At 36.6% G+C, this 16,392-nt stretch overlaps 1 protein-coding gene across 1 annotated transcript in view; it reads left to right on the top strand.

The window, feature by feature from the left end:
• The first annotated feature begins 3,685 nt into the window (after nt 1-3,685).
• Nucleotides 3,686-16,392, top strand: part of fhl3a (four and a half LIM domains 3a) — a 39,418-nt gene continuing 26,711 nt past the window's right edge. The window contains exon 1 of the mRNA XM_039679545.2: nt 3,686-3,825. The gene's annotated coding sequence lies outside the window, so the exon portion shown is untranslated. The remainder of the gene's footprint in view (nt 3,826-16,392) is intronic.

The following is a 16,392-nucleotide window of genomic DNA, read 5'->3' on the forward strand; positions in this document are numbered from 1 at the left end:
TCGGAAGCAGATTCGCAGCAAAACAAGGTTACGTTCATAATCAAGCACATGAACATTATTAATATTTGTACATTTCTTTTAAAACTAAAACAATTATATTAAATAAAATTAAACTAATATACAGAATATGAACAATGTATAAAATGTCAAAAACTGATAATTATTTTAATATTATGGTTTACATTAAAGCTATTCTGTTGTCGTAAAAAGTAAAATTGTTAATAAATCGTATCTTTGATTAAAATCTACTAGGCTAGGCTATTATTCGGTATTATTTAACAATGTAAACGCTTCAAATGAATCAAGAATTTAAGAGTATGCCTTAAAAAAATGTTGCTTTAAGTGTCGACGGCAGATGGCAGTATAATCCAGGCATTGTGTTCACGCCATTCTCAGATTCATCCAAAAACTACCTTTAAAAATGGAAAATTCCATAGTGAAAAGTGTTTTGACTCCAGTAAATGTTATGTTTTGAAATCTAATCACTCACTCTTTCTCCAAAAACTGCACTTTTGCTTAGAGTCACAAGCTGTATCTTTGACATTGTGCTTTACACCACAACATTAGCTTTATATGGCCATCTAAAGTGATATCCATCACAGAAGTTGTCTACTGTTCTGTATGAGGAAGATATCCAGGCTCACGACATGGAAGAACTCAATAACAAACCTTGGGTGCTGAGACACTTAGTTTATATATCCTGGCCAGTGTGTTGACACTTTAACTCTCTTTGGTCATGATAATGACAGCCTCTATCTGCCAAAGAGATTGGTTAACACTAACAAATAATACTTGGTTACTGTTTCAAACAGGGTTTTTAGAGAGTGGCCTAGTACAGGCACCTAATTGAATCTCAACCAGAAAGACAGCTTTCAGCCATTAGTGTGACAAATGTCAGAGCAGAGGTCTGATGACGACACCTGTGCGCCTCCTAAGGTCCAGTTTATCGTTGGCTTGTCTTCTGAGAATAAGGGGGAGTGCAGAAAATTGTGTCAAAAATGCAGGACATGGGATATAAGCACAGAATTGAAATAACAACTATTTTCCTCTGGCCCAAAACACTGCGCATTACTCAGAAATATAACATCATGTTCTGGTGCTGTGAATCCTTTCCCACTGTTTTTTTTCTTTTTTTTTTTTTTTTTTTTTTGTAGTAGTAGTAGCTTAACCTATAATGAAATGCACAAGTTCATCTAATTTTTACCGTGGAAGAAATACAAACACATTCTATGTATTACCTCATATGACATTTTGTTCTTTATTCCCTCTTTCATGATTGAAAACCAATCGAATGTGTGAGATGCGCATTACATGCATCCTTTTTTCGTTGAGAATGAAACCCTTCATGGGGTTACTTTTTCCATATGATGTCATAGCTTTGATTGACCCAGGGTTTGTGGGCTTTCAACTTCTTTATGGAAGACATATAAAACCAAGTGACCCAACAGACTTTTCCTACAGAAACTGAACCACAGTATAGCATGTTAAACCAAAACATGAGATTTAAAGTATTTCCCTGTGCATTTTAATTGGATTATAGGCCTATGTGTTTCTCAACAAAAACAACAATCTTTAGGGAACAACTAGTATTCAAACCTGTGTTTAAGAGAGGGCAGAATGTCAAATGGGCAGGACAAGGGGTTATAGGTTTATGATAGCTCTGAGTTTCTGGAATGCCCTTGCTTGACAGATATATTACTGTTTGGTTTTTAATATGGGCCTTTAAAAATCACACAAATGACATAAGGTTACTGGCCAGTAGCTGAGCTCAAGAACTTGGAATGTCTCTCCTAACCAATGTAAGGCTTCTATACAGACGGTGAGATTGTGCTATACACATTAAGATGAGCTCTCATTTGAATTACATAGTTCATAACTCAGATTTCATCTACATTTTCAGGGTCATGTTAGTTGTTTGTTTTTATTTGTTTGGTTTTTTTTTTTAAATGTTTTTCTGCTTGATTCCAGTTATGGGTAGTCTTGTTTGTGGGAAATCTTATTTATGTTTTACTCCATGTTCTGTGACAGCAGGAAATGTTTTAGAGGAGTATTCCTTGAAAACCATTTAAGAGATTTAAAACTTATAATTTCAGGTTTTACGAAGGATCTTAACAGCTCGTCTGAATAGATCCTTCCAGGAAGAGGGTTCTATTGAATGTTTGGTTATCACTCTCAAAATTCAACCACAAAACCTTCTAAAGTGTGGATATGGGACAATTAACAGTCATCCCACTATTTACAATATCCAGATTGAGCTGGCAGAACAAAATGTCAAAATAAAGATTTGAAGGTCATAAAGAAAAATCTAAAGACAAGGACACAACTGTCTCCTTTTTTTTCAGGGATAAGAGCTGTACCTTTTATCCTAAGTGGGTATAATGGAGGCATTTCACACTATTTACACTTGATTTAATTTGGTGTAATTTGATCAACATTTCTTTTAAACCATCAAAAGAGCTGCAATAAAACCTCAATGGCATTATAGTTCTGATGCAGAGGATCAAACAGTATTGTAATATGTTTAAGAGAAGAACTTTCTTGCCACTGGTGTAATTGAATGAATTTCAATTACACATGATCTCTTTGGTAAGATTATACAAGAGGATAACGAAAAACCCGTCAGAGGCAATGGCTGAGTCTATTTATTGTTAGCAAATAAGTCAACTCAAGATAACTAATTTGGGGTTTCGGTAATCTCTGATATGACTAAACACGAATTTCATAATTTAATTCACAACAATTGCTCAGTGTTTTCTGTAGTTCCCTGAATTATTACAAGGACAAAGGTACTCAAAGAGGTTCTTCATTTTGTATCTTCATCCAACTATTACATTACAAATATGTGTATAGTGAAAACAGATATCGAAGCAACATTTACCACTTTGTAATACAATAACATTTAAGTGCCTGAAGTTTTTCCCATATCAAACTCTTGTAAATATGCAATAATCTGTTTATCCATTACTGTGGAGTGTAACAAAAGTGTTCTTTAATTTTGCACAAGAGGTATAGCCCACTCCAGTGGACTTGCTTACATGCATCAGTTTTTTTTAATGGTCATTAGTTCGGAAAATCATTTAGATTTTATTAATAAACACAGTAGCTAATGTTCTTCTCAACAGCATTGTGTGAAACTGATATTTTAAATATTTTGTATAATATAATATGTTATAATAATATATAATAATATTTATAATATTTAATAAAGGAGTTATTCCTAGCTTGTTTAATCAAATTTGTAATTATAAAATAAATAAATATTTAAATATGCCATAATTCTCTCTTTGTCAAAAAATTTAATATGGTAAAAAAAAAAAACTACGGCATTTGAAAAGTAGCAAATAAATGATGAGTCTGTTTTTTTTTTTTTTTTTTAAACCTTTTGAAAAAAATATACTTGTTGTCTATTCTAATGGTTAGTCTGGTTTTGACCAAACAAATAATTAAGCTTCTATGGTTAGCCTACAGACAGAGTCTCTCTTGCGTCCTAAGCTACCGGCAAACAACAATCTTCCAGACAGATAACAATTCAAGCTGCCTCAATTTAAAGACCATTTAATGGAACTTCCTTCAGGAAAGAAGGAAGACCGTTTTTCATCCACTGGGGCGGGCCGCGGGAGCTTGTGACTCACACAACTTCCTCTATAGTAGCGTATGGAAGAGTTGAGCGCGAGCATTCTCTCATTCGGTGCTTTCTTGAGAGAGCTCAACACTTCTGCACAACCTTGAGGAGCAACAGGACTACATATCTTTTAAACAGGCCAACCAAACTGACCCCAGCGCACTCATCACGGACAGACAGAGCACGGAAAGAGTTTTGACAGGGTAAGAGCAGTTTTTCTCTTCTTTCTTTGCTGTCATTTGAAATTAGAAACTCACGTGACACAGAGCTAATGATCATCAGCCCGTTTTTCATTCAAACCCAGCGGGGAAAAATCGATGAATTGTTCGCCTGTGAATGTTTTCATTCATCCAGGTTATGGTAGAGTATCCTGAAAAAGTGTTAGAAAGTGTAGGCTATTGTTCTACCTCAGTAAATTAAAATATTTTTTTATTATTATTACTAAATTTTAACACCTGTTGAAACCTTAGGCTACTTATTTTGAGCTTTAGTGTAAAATACAATAACTGCTGAACCAGCAGTATTAAAAAGACCATTCATTCTTGAGTGAGAGAAAATAGACTAATTTATTAAATGCAAGCCCTTTCAATGTCATCTTTAACTCTCCCTAAAGTCAGTTTAATGACATGCCCGTGGTGAAATTTTTGTACTCTACTCTACACACTTGTAATTCTCAGAGGAATCTGGGACACGTGTCACAACATGACAGTTATGAAGTTTTCTGACAGCCAAACCTCATGTCTTCATTGGCATTAAATATATGCATGCGGATAACCATTAGAAAAACAGGCATGCATGCATGCTGTGGGGGGACCTGACATATTCCTGAGTTTTGTCAAAAGCAGATCCAGGTTGGAACTTGATCGCTCATCTTTGAACACACCTCATCCCAGAACATGTTGCATTCCAGTGAACAGTCTGAGTAACTGCTCATAAGGTCTCTTGCAAGTTACAGCTCACTTTTTTGCCCTGTTCGGTGAGGTATTAATATATACACCCAGTCAGATTGATAATATTTATAGTATTTCATAATCTGTGCAGTGTTTATAGAAAGTATACCCTTGAGTTAAACAAGAAACAGGAAATGGGTTACACATATCAGTAAATGGTGTGATTCATAAAGACACACCTTGAGTAATTGAAAAAAGGTGAGTGGAAATATTTTATCTATCAATAGGTGGGTCCCCTCTTGTTATATCAGATCCAGCGATGACTAAACTCCTTTGATTTTTCGTTTAAGCAATGCTTTATGACTCTGGAAAGGTCTTGACGAGACAGACAGCAGGGCAAAAACTGCACTGAATAGGTAATGAAAATTAGCAGGAAGAACAAATCTGGGTTCTCTACTCATTTCCTCTTTCTTTTGAGCCCTGCTGCTGTGACTGGCATCCTGTAGTAGACCTTGTAGGTCATTTGAGTTTTTAACTTTTAAAGTGTGTCTTAAAGAGAGGACACACTTGAAGTGCAACATGGCATGTGCTGACATGAATGTTTGTGTGTGTGAGAAAAAAGTAGACTAGAGATCTTTGAGGTGCATCACTGTGCGTTTTGGTGCATTAAGAAGCCTTTGAAACTGCTTACCTCAGAGCCAGATTCCCATAGTGTCTGCCGCCAGCCCTCTGCCATTCCATTCCCATTCATTATTCCAAGAGGGGGAGCTCAGAGGCACTTATGGAGTAACAAAATCATCCCTTTAGAAATTAAGTTCCATCCCTTTCATTAATATGCCACAAGCGTATTATGTAATCAATTCTGACTCTAAAGATGTTTGTGTTGTCACACACACAAAAACATTTTTTTAAATAAATGCTGTTCTTTTGACTTTTCTATTCATCAAAGAATCCTGAAAAAAGGGTATCGTGGTTTATATAAAAAATGTATCGCTTTTACCAACATTGGGACCTGTTACTATATATATATATATATATATATATATATTAAATTGGTGAGTTTTAGAGCTGTTTTTTAGAGATGAGAAGTCGCAGTAAATCACCTTTATGTAATAAAACAAATAGACACACATGTTATTACATATTTTAAAGTTGATTGACTACGACTCTCCCTGTTTACCATATTTTATACATGGAAAAACTGCTCCATCAAAAGTGGCTTGTGGATAACTCATCATGTCCATCAAAGAAATCAAAATTAGTAAATTGGGCCATATTTTATTTGTGCTAACCACAACAGGGCTTACTCTTATAAGAACCGTGGTTTCTGTCCTGCTGTGCCAACAGAATTCGGTCTTGTTATTTTTATGGTGAGTTTTTTTTTTCTTTGTGGTTCCGAAATCCCTACACCCTTTGGTAGTATGTAAGGTCCATAAAGTCCAAAAAGTCAATAAAATGTGATGTCATCTCAGAAGTGAATTTCTTGAATAGTGTCTGGAATATTCAGACTTATCAGAAACTGAAGGAGATTGAAAATGCATTTATTTGTTGTTTTTTCACTGATGTGACTGCAGTCTTGATCATGGCCACATTCTTTGGAAACACTTCCTTATGCATGGGCTGTTGTTCATCAGGGATAGGACTGAGTGCAATGCATTTTGAGATGCACTATTCTATATAGTAAGCTCCATTGAATACCGCTTACTTGGCAATAATGTAGTATAAAAAAAAATGTCATACTGTGCTTACTGTATACATAGGCTACTATATTCAGCAGCCTTAGAAAGAGTTGTGTGGTATACTATGCTATTCAAAGCCTACCACTTGCTTGGTCACTACAAACACTGAATGTAGTTGTCCATTCACAAGAGTTAACAGCCTACAAAAGAGTGTGTCCAAGCCATAAAGATTTATCAGACCATCCACATGCAAATCCATTGGACTTGAACATCTGTTTGTCAATAGAGCTGCTCTGTATCCAAACATGCAAGATAACTCAAATCCAGAGACAATGAACCCTTTAATTCATCTCTAATAAGAGTTGCAGAGGAAACAATGTGAATTTAAATGTCTTGAAAGAATAGCACATGCCAGTACACTGCATTTACTGTCTTCTCTGTCTTTCATCATGAGTTAGTGTTTTGCCTATGGGACCATTATATATATATATAGCACAAACTCGCTGTGTGAAAATATTTTATCAGGATTCAGACTTTTTGTGTTCTACTGCTACATGTGCCACATTTCAGTTCAAACAACACATGGGGGTTGTTTGGGGTTAACTTTGAATCAAAGGAAGTCACTGCTGGTTTCCTGCAGGGGACTCCAGGTGCATCTGTGATCCAGTAAGATGGTGGTTTCCTCCCAGACTGGGGAGAATGACTGGATGAAATCAGATCCTCACAGCCTGGGCCCCAAGAGATGCGACCCACTGCTCAGTGTGCTATCGGCTCGCTTGTACTGTTTATTTACCTTTCCCCTCTCTTCCTCTCGCAAGCCTTATTGTCCTTCATAGACGCTTAGTGTCTTGCTCTGAGCCACCTGTTTTAAACCCTTTTGTCTGTCTTTCTTCCGGTGATTTCTCTACAACACTCATAGTTTGCTCCAATATACATTTACATTTATTCATTTAGCTGACGCGACTTGTCAGAGGTCGCACGCCTCTGGAGCAACTTGGGGTTAAGTGTCTTGCTCTTAATTCGAAAGTGGATTCAAACCTGAATCTCACACCAAAGGCATGTGACTTATCCACTGCACCATCACCACCCACCAATATGCTGCTCTGTGTCAATGTAAACACCAAGAGGTCAAGATTTGACCAGTTGAGCCCATTCTGATAATGTTTCTCGCATTCTTCCGCCAATGCGGATGGAATTCTTGCACTGTTTATTCAGTGGTGCAGCAATACCATTAATAAATCAATAGTGCAGAACATACGTACAGTGTCATTTGTACGGAAATCAGACAACATTGAATGTGCTAGAAAAGTCTAGTCCGATTCCTGAACAAATGGCTCTAATCAAAATTTTTAATAGCACATTGAATACAGTTTACCTACTGTGTTTTGCTATACTTAAAGGAATAGTTTGGCAAAGAATAAAAATGTCCTTTTAATTTACTCGCCCTCAGGCTAAAATGTAGATAACTTTGTTTCAGTAGAACACTAATGGACAGACATCATGCGATAGAAAGCTTGAGTTCCAGACTCTTGTTTGCCTGGTAATATTGATGTAAATAATGTTCAAGTGTTTTGCACAGACTGATCGTTCCGCTTAGAACCGTGAGCCACGGGTATTCATTTTGTGTTACCCGTTTCAATTTTTTTGACTCTCAAAAAAGTGATGGCAACCATTGACTTGCATTTTATGAATCATCTAAAGGTTCATCTAAAATCATATTTAGTGTTCTGTTGAAGAAAGAAAGTCACCTACAGTACATCTTAGATGGCCTGAGGAAAAGTAAAATAACAGCAATTTTTTTCTTTTTTGGGTGAAATATTCCTTTAAGGCTTAAGAGACTTAAATCAGAGCCATAACCAACAATAGTTTCATAAAAGTATGTTAATGACTGAAGTATGTTGCCACTTTTTTATATTAGAATTGCTATTTATTTAGCCCTAGTTAATTCCAAATGTTCAATGCGCCCAGGTGCCTCGCACTTTTCCCACAGCCTCACTCTGCTCGTCACAGTCTGTTATACCAACTGTATCACAACTAGCAGATGTTACTGTGCCGTTTATCCATCCACACTCTTTTGTCACCCAGACACAGTCCCTGAGTCACCTTTGACGCACCTAATCTTCGTACAGATCTAGGAATCCAGTCACCTTAAAGGTGCAGGCTGTGAGAGGCACTATACGCTGTCCCGTCACAGGGTTGGGTTTTCACCCCTCTTCTCGTACACATATCACCAACTCCCAAGTGGAAATTTTCCCAAATCTGTCAGAGATGCATTCAACCTGACAATGAATACCCACACTGGAATGTAAACACTGGTCTGTACTTGTAACAGTCACATAAAACGTGTCTGGTTGGCATTCTCCAAGCTATGACTGTCAAACCTTCTGTAACATATGATCTGAATGAAAGTGAAATATCTGCAGAGTTTCCTGTAAGATATATATATATAAATATCAATAGACGCAAAAATAAAAACAAATAATTAAGAAAAAGAATAAAACAGGATATCTTTAAAAATGTGAAATATTGTTTACAGATTATGATATTGCCGATGCAACACTAATAAAAAGCATGTCTTGAGCAATAATGGCACATTATAAATAGTGAGACACATGGTCTTCATGGCTGGGAGTTTTTGCTACATTGGTTGGTGACTCACCACGTGCTGGAAACTTGGTTCAAACATCTGTCCTGCAGGCTGATTGTTTCGACTTGATTCATTCTTGCTGATAAATTAAACTTTTTTTTAATGTTCCGTCAGTTGTGCCACCATTATCAGTGACATCAGCTTGACATTTCGAACCATTATCAGTGACAGCTTAAACCATTATCAGTGACATCAGTTTGACATTTTTTATTTATTTATTTTATTTTAAAAGACGAAAACGGAGACAGCTGCAGTAAAAAAGTGTACAACACAAACATTTTATATTAAAAAGTTAAAGAAGGTATAGTGTTATCTATTTAGATTTCTGCTTCAAGCATAAAAAGTCTAAAATTGCTTTTTCAATATGACATGATTTATACTACTGTATGTTCCATTAAACAAGGAAAATAATTGCTTCACATAGCACTGTAAAATGCTTTCGCTGTCACCATTTCTCTCACACATGCTCAGTTACAAACAGCACTTGAGCTGTGATTTGTCAAGTAGGGTCAATGTGATCCAGTAAAAGCTATGCTGGATCTTCAGTGCTAACAGCATGAAAGCATGAAGAGAATAGTATGTGTAGGAAAAAATTAAAACAAATGTTTAGATTTGAAACCACTGGTTGCTAATCAGAGTCAGCGGCCCAGCTGTTTAGCTTTCCACTGGGCCTGGAATCATCAAGAAGAGTCATTCATTATCCAAGAAGGCATTTAAAAGGATTAATCACAATCATTACATCTTACACGTGCAATATCCCACCACAGTTCCTGTTTTTGTAAAGGGCTTATTTTAATAAAGCTCCGAATCTCCCCATGCACACACACTCAAATCCGCATGTGTAAGCAGACACATTTAAGCACATTATAGGGTGCCAAGTCAGGATTGTAAGTGCTGATCACTTCCCATTGCTTAATTAGCCTCCACATCTGTAAGAGATGAGAGCAAATGGCTGTGACATCATTTCTGATGAGGAAATCTGACTCAAGTGTTTCCATTCGGTGATTGTGCATCTGTTTTGTGTTTGTATGTGGGGATGAATGACTAATTTCGGTTGCTTTTGGACTTCCAAACAAACCGTGACTTCGACAGCATACAAGCTGTCATAATCTTTTATGGAACACCATGAACCGGCTCACCCTAGCTGCCCTACAGAGCGCCCTGCAGTGGATTGGGTTAAAAAAACCAATGCTCACTGGGATTGCTTCTGAAATTTTTTGTCCCCTTACACTCCGATTTATACAGATGTTAATGTGGTGCACAGCTGTGCAAGAGTGTTTCCCTCTAAAGTAAACAGCTGAAAGATACTTGCATCATGAAGAAATCTGGTAGTGCCATGCAGATGCTTGTGTGAATGGTCAAATGCACTTATAGATAAATTAAAAAAAAAAATGCTGGGTTGTTCCAACCCAAATTTGGGTCTAATATGGACAAACCCAAATGTTGGGTTAAAAATGCAATTAAAAAAATACAGTTGAAAGTTGAAGTTGGGTTAAAATTTGAAATTACGGTACGTTTTTAACATTTGGGTTTGTCCATATTTGACCCAAATTTGGGTTCAAACAACCCAGCATTGTTTAGAGTGTATGAATGTAAACGCTTTCAGTTTGTCTTAAGAGAACATGCTGGACAAAGACTACATACACTCTGTCAGTCCAAATCCAACTATTTGTGTATCTGATTGGAATCTGATCTAAATGATTGACTCATTACTGTTCAGATCTGATTTGCGTGTCCCAAGGCTTTCTTTCATTTTCCACGATATCTACATTGGCAAGGACGTCGCGTTGGTAGGACTACTCCAAAAAAAATATTTTCACATATATTGGTCAACCAATCAGAATCAAGTATTCAACAGCCCCGTATTTCTGCTGTGGTATCGAAAGTGGAATAGAGAATTCTGAAATTGGTATTGGTAGCCACCAGTTGTGGTAGCGTGACAACCCTTGAGGTTTTGAGGAGATTTATTTTTTTGCAATGTTCCATTGAGCAGTAAGCGGAGCGGAGGTAGCTGTCGCCTTCTTTGAAGGAACACCTCAAAAGTCTTTCGCTGACCATGGCTTGGCACTTCACAGAAGCCCATAAATGGGAGAAAGTGTCCGCGTTGTGTCTATAAAAGGATGTCGGCTATAGTGGATAGAAAGATGAAGATGATTAAGTGCGGAGGGCCTGGATAAGAGCAGAGGAGTGGGAAAGCAAAGACACTTGTTGACAAGGCTGCCTTGAGCAAAACCTTGAGGTTACAAACACAGAGCCGCTTTGAATGCTTCGATGACTTCTGTTGATGTTTAGCACATGAAGTCTACCAAACCATGAATTACATTTTAAACACTTCTCAACCATTGTCATATTTTGACAGAGGTTCCAATGGTGTCAAAACGTGATTGCTCCCATTATAATCTATAGCGCTGTCTACACTGCATGTGTGCAACGTTTTGACTCTTGTGGTGTTGACAGCTAGGTTGATTTATAATGGGAACCATTCAGTTTTATTGCATTATGTCACATCCTGTCATACTGATTGCATTAAAGACGTTCCCTCATAGCTTCGGAAAATTTTTAAGAGGAATATATTTGAATAGTTTTGCATCTCTTGTCTAGAGATAATGGCATTTTTCCAAAACATTCAAATCATACAGTGAATCACATAAACTTTATGGCATGACTAATTATGTCTCTCAAGAAAAGAAGTCAAAGTATTATGAATTTTCCCAAATAGTAGGTCTTAGGAGGAGTTAGAGAGGAATTAAATTGACTGAACTGGAATAAGGGGTTCTTCAATGGAAACAATAACATTGTGTTTCTCCCCATGGCATGAAGTTGCCAGGTTTTTTTTTTAAATATATACAAGAGACAGAGGGATTGCGAACCAGTGCAGGAAAATGGATGAAATGCATAATTACACAAAACAAGAGCCAGATTGCCTAAACTCAAGTGCAGGAGTGCTGACACTAAGAGCCATTGCCTCACTCTGAAAATATCCAACTGCTGAATGTTAAACTTAAAAGCCCTTTTTCATAATCTTATACTGTTTATGATTATGAAAAAAAATAAACTGAGAAGATTGGGAATGTGTACTGATATTTAACAATGTATATTATGCTCTATGTGAAGGAATAAATCAATCCTATTAAAACAAGATGCCTTGACTTTGAACTAGGCTGCTAGCTCAGCCCCAAAAAACTGCAGTCTTTCCTATTAATATGCGGCTGTCATGACAAAATCTATATATTTGGATGATCTATGATGAGATTTTCAGAAAGCCATGTGCAGAACCTGGCGCCACTCGCCACCTAAGACCGATGTCTTTACGTCTGGCTTTGGGTCTGTTTGGCTGTCTGCATATTCATTTATCTGTGGTGAGTTGCTCCACTTGGCCTAAAAAATGCACAACTGCACAGTGGAACTCAGTTTGTCAAGTAAATCAACCAGGTTTGTTTTAGTAAGTGGAACAGATGGAGATTATAAAGGGTTCTGGGGTTTAATGAGGTTGGAAACATCATGGCAGAAAGCGGCGTAGAGTAAGAGAGGTTTGAGAGGGAGGTGCCCAAGCTTGATAGACACTTAGATGAGGCCCTCTGATTTGATATCTGCATAATTATACCGTCTTATCTGCATTCACCATACTATCCATGAATGCGTTTTTTTGTTTTTTTACACTCAAGAAACAACATGCATTTTTATCACCTGCAACGAACAAGGCACTGAAGACAAATGGTGTTTTTGCATGGATGCATGATAAAGAGAGTCCCACGTGACACAGTGAGATAAGAACATGATGAATTGCCCTTCTTATCCTCTGCAAAGTCAAAGAAATGTATCTTTTCCAACTTACCCCATCAGACTTAAAATCGCATATGCAATCAATTTAGAGTATTACAGTACGTACTTCATGGCCTCAAACATCCTCAAACAATTGATGCCACACTATAGAATATCTGTGTGATGCCGCTGAATTGGCATTTTAAAGTATGCTAAGCTAATTATCATGCTAATTTTAGCCCTAGTGAATCTTAAGGACTAATGCATTGCGCAAAGTACATGAAATCAATACTATTGTGTGACTATTTATCGTTTGCTAAGTTAACCTAACGTTGATCCAGCAACTAACCAGAGGCTACCCACAAATGCCTTACCCACCTTGGGACTCAGCGACATTATTTTGTCCCTTGATCTGATTTCAGTACATCTGCGATTCAGACCAATGAACAGACACAGCCACATATATCACATTTTAGCCTTAGCTTTTATTGTAACTGAATTTAGTAGTTTGATAATCGAGGAACCAGCAAATTAAACGACAGTCACAGCCCTTACATGCAGCCAATGAGCGCAGAAGCCTAAACCCAGAGTCTATGAGGTAATGCCTCTCTACCAGCCCCCTCGTTTTGAGAATGACAGAAGGGATTTTGGGGGATGGTGGAGCGGATGGCGGGGGCACAACTGTTTGATTTATGGTCACCTTTGAAGTGAGATCATTCCTGCAGCGTGGCCAGTGCTCTGCTTTCTGGTGCCTGGAGCCCAGTCCCCTGTGAATGGAAATGGGGAAAAAAGACCCCTGGAGGTCGCCAACACCCACAGCCGTTTGCATGCAAAGTATATGCTTCCCCATTTTATGGCAATTTATAGGCATGCGTCTAGCCATGTGCTAAAGTTTTTTTTCTGGGTTTGCTTTTCTGCATGTGACATTTATCTTGAAGGTTACAGAAAAACGTGGCAGGAAAGAAAGAGAGGATGGGGAAAAGAAGGGAGATGGTCTAGATGAGTCCTTGGAGAGTCATAAAAGAGAACCAAGGGAGACATGTTTAAGCCCAATCCAGCCACCAGTGACGGTTGTGTTTTTCTTAGATCCTTCCACAGGAAAAAAAAAAAAGTGTGTGTCTGCAGATGTACATGTAAGTCTATATTTAGGAGCATTCTTTTTCTGCAGTGAGTTAAAACAATCTGACTAATTATTTGCTTGTATGCAAGCCAAATATATGTGTTATACTTTCTTTTTTTTATGTAAGTACATTGTAACATCATGCAGAATAAATAATTAGTGATTAGCATTTTCATATTTTGCAATATTGACTGGCTACTTGTTACTACTGAATATGGTAGGGATAAAGTCTGGCTGATATTTCATGTTATGATCAATTACCAAAAAAGGCTTATTAAAATTCGGTAATATTTTGTCTAAAAACAGAAAAGCCTGAAAATGAATATAATTCATCTTAAATTCCACAAGTGAATTTAGGTGTCACAAAATTATGTACAGAAAAGAATGAAAAATGGATATTAATTTTGAGACTTTTGAGAACACTAATTTTAGTGTTTTTAATATTGTTTATTTGTCTATGTATGGTTTTAATATGCTTTAAGAGAAACCATGTGTAAATTCTTCTATCAACACAATTGCTGAGCATTTTTATAAAAACGTAAAGAAAAACAGTGTATTAAAGAGGGTCTCAAAAATGAGGTTTGAATGCTGAGGTCTGATTCTCAGATGGCGAATATCAACATGGTTTGTGAAAAATTAGCAATTTATTGTTAGCTGTTGTAGCCAACCCTTATGAAAAAAAGTATAGACCTACTTTATTGTATTTAAAATACATTCCCTATTTCAATAGTACATTGAAAATATACTAACAAAATGTTTACTATCTTTAAATATTTTCAAAGTATGGCCAGGTGGCCACCCTCTGGCTCCACCACTGACTTGAAGTTGGTCCAATTTAGTACTCTAAATACACTTAAAGTTACACTTTACTATTTAATTACAACTAAAATATACTTAGTACAAAATTAGTTGTTTCAAAATACCACACTTGAAGTATACTGATAACTAGTCTGGCTGCAAGTATACTTTTTTTTTCACCAAGGAAAGGCTATTCATATATCAATTACCATTGAGCATCAACTTATATTCAAATTTTGATTGGATTATAGATAGCCAGTGTGCGCAAAGAGTGATACAAAAATTATGAAGTATGACAAATATTAATAGTAATAATGATAAATAATAGTAAATCAGTTCCCTGGGATAATTTAGGTCAGTTTAGAAGTCATAAAATAATGTGCAGAATTCCACTACTGACCAATCAGAATCAAGAATTCCAGAGCGCAAAGAAATAGTTTTTCTCTCATCCACCATTGGGAATTAGACCTGACAGTCTTGTGTAGCTCATTTCCAAACTTTATCGCATTATATAATCTTATCTAGTCTGTTGAATTAGGAGTAGGCCAGTGTGTGGTTGTGGTTATACGCTGTGGAAAGCAACCACCAACTGAGTAATAGAAAATATGTGTGTATGCAGCTGCTCGTAGTGTCGACCCCTCCTGAACAACTACCCCATTGTTTCTAGATCTTCTGCTGCGTTTATTTTTTGTTTTGGTGTGCGTGCATCGGCCGCATCCTCCCTTGTCCCTGTCTTGCCTTCTGTTTTTGTTACTGACAAATTGTGTTTGTTTGTCTAGCTGTCAGATGCTCTGGGCAGATCTCTGAATGAAGGGCTATACGAAGACACCCCCTGAGAAAACTGAGACTTTCAGTTGATATACAATGGAAAGAATGGGCTGCATTAAAGTGTTATAAGCACAGTTTTACTGGGTCTTATAGAAGTTCAGATGTCTTATAGATTGGTTTTGTGATCAGCTGACAAAAAGGAAGACCCCCACAATGTAGCTAGGTCACTTAACAACAGGAACCCACCCTAGTTTATGTTGCATTGCCAACAGCAGGACAAAAGACAATGGACATCAGACCTTTTTATGGCTTAAAAAAACACTTTTTGATATTTGCACTTATTTTTTCTTTTATTTCTATAATATTTTTTTCCATAAGGAATTATTTAAAAATATAATTGCAAAATGTTTTTATTTGGAGAAAAAAAGGTGCAACACCATGTACTTAATTTCTTTGCTGAGGGAATGATCTACCGTCCCATGATGCATTGCGAGCGACAACAATGGAAAAATTACTTATTTAAAGTTTTTGATCACAAGTATAGAAACAACATTAGACACGCCAATGTTTGAAAGTTATTAATTTAAGAAATAAATACTTTTCAGCAAGGATGAGTTAAATTGATCAAATGTCACCAACCATAAAGACTTTTACATAGTTACAAAATATTTATATGTAAAAAAAACAAAACAAAAAAAGGTAGGATCATGTGACTGAAGACTTCATTAATGGCTGCTGAAAATTCAGCTTTGCTTCACAAGAATGAAATGAAATTTGCAGTCAGTCTTCTTTAAAAAATATTTTTAAAATCTTACAGACCCCAAAACTTTGAACAGTATTGTGTATACAAATATAGACGTAGTTTGATGCAAATGAAGTGAGACATAGAATCAAGTTATAGTTATAGTAAATAAGGGTTGATGGCTTCAACAGAAGCATACACCATTGATTAACCACCTCTGAGCTCAAGGTAGGTCTGTCTTTAAATGTTTATGAGTTACTGATAAAAATTGATTTCACTATGGACAAAATGAATGGGATTTATACCTTTCTAACCAACCTGTTACAATACGTTTAACCAAACATCCTGTTTCAATAGTAAATAT

Source organism: Pimephales promelas, chromosome 12 (genome assembly GCF_988280905.1).
Source record: "Pimephales promelas chromosome 12, fPimPro1.hap1.1, whole genome shotgun sequence".
Classification (NCBI taxonomy): domain Eukaryota; kingdom Metazoa; phylum Chordata; class Actinopteri; order Cypriniformes; family Leuciscidae; genus Pimephales; species Pimephales promelas.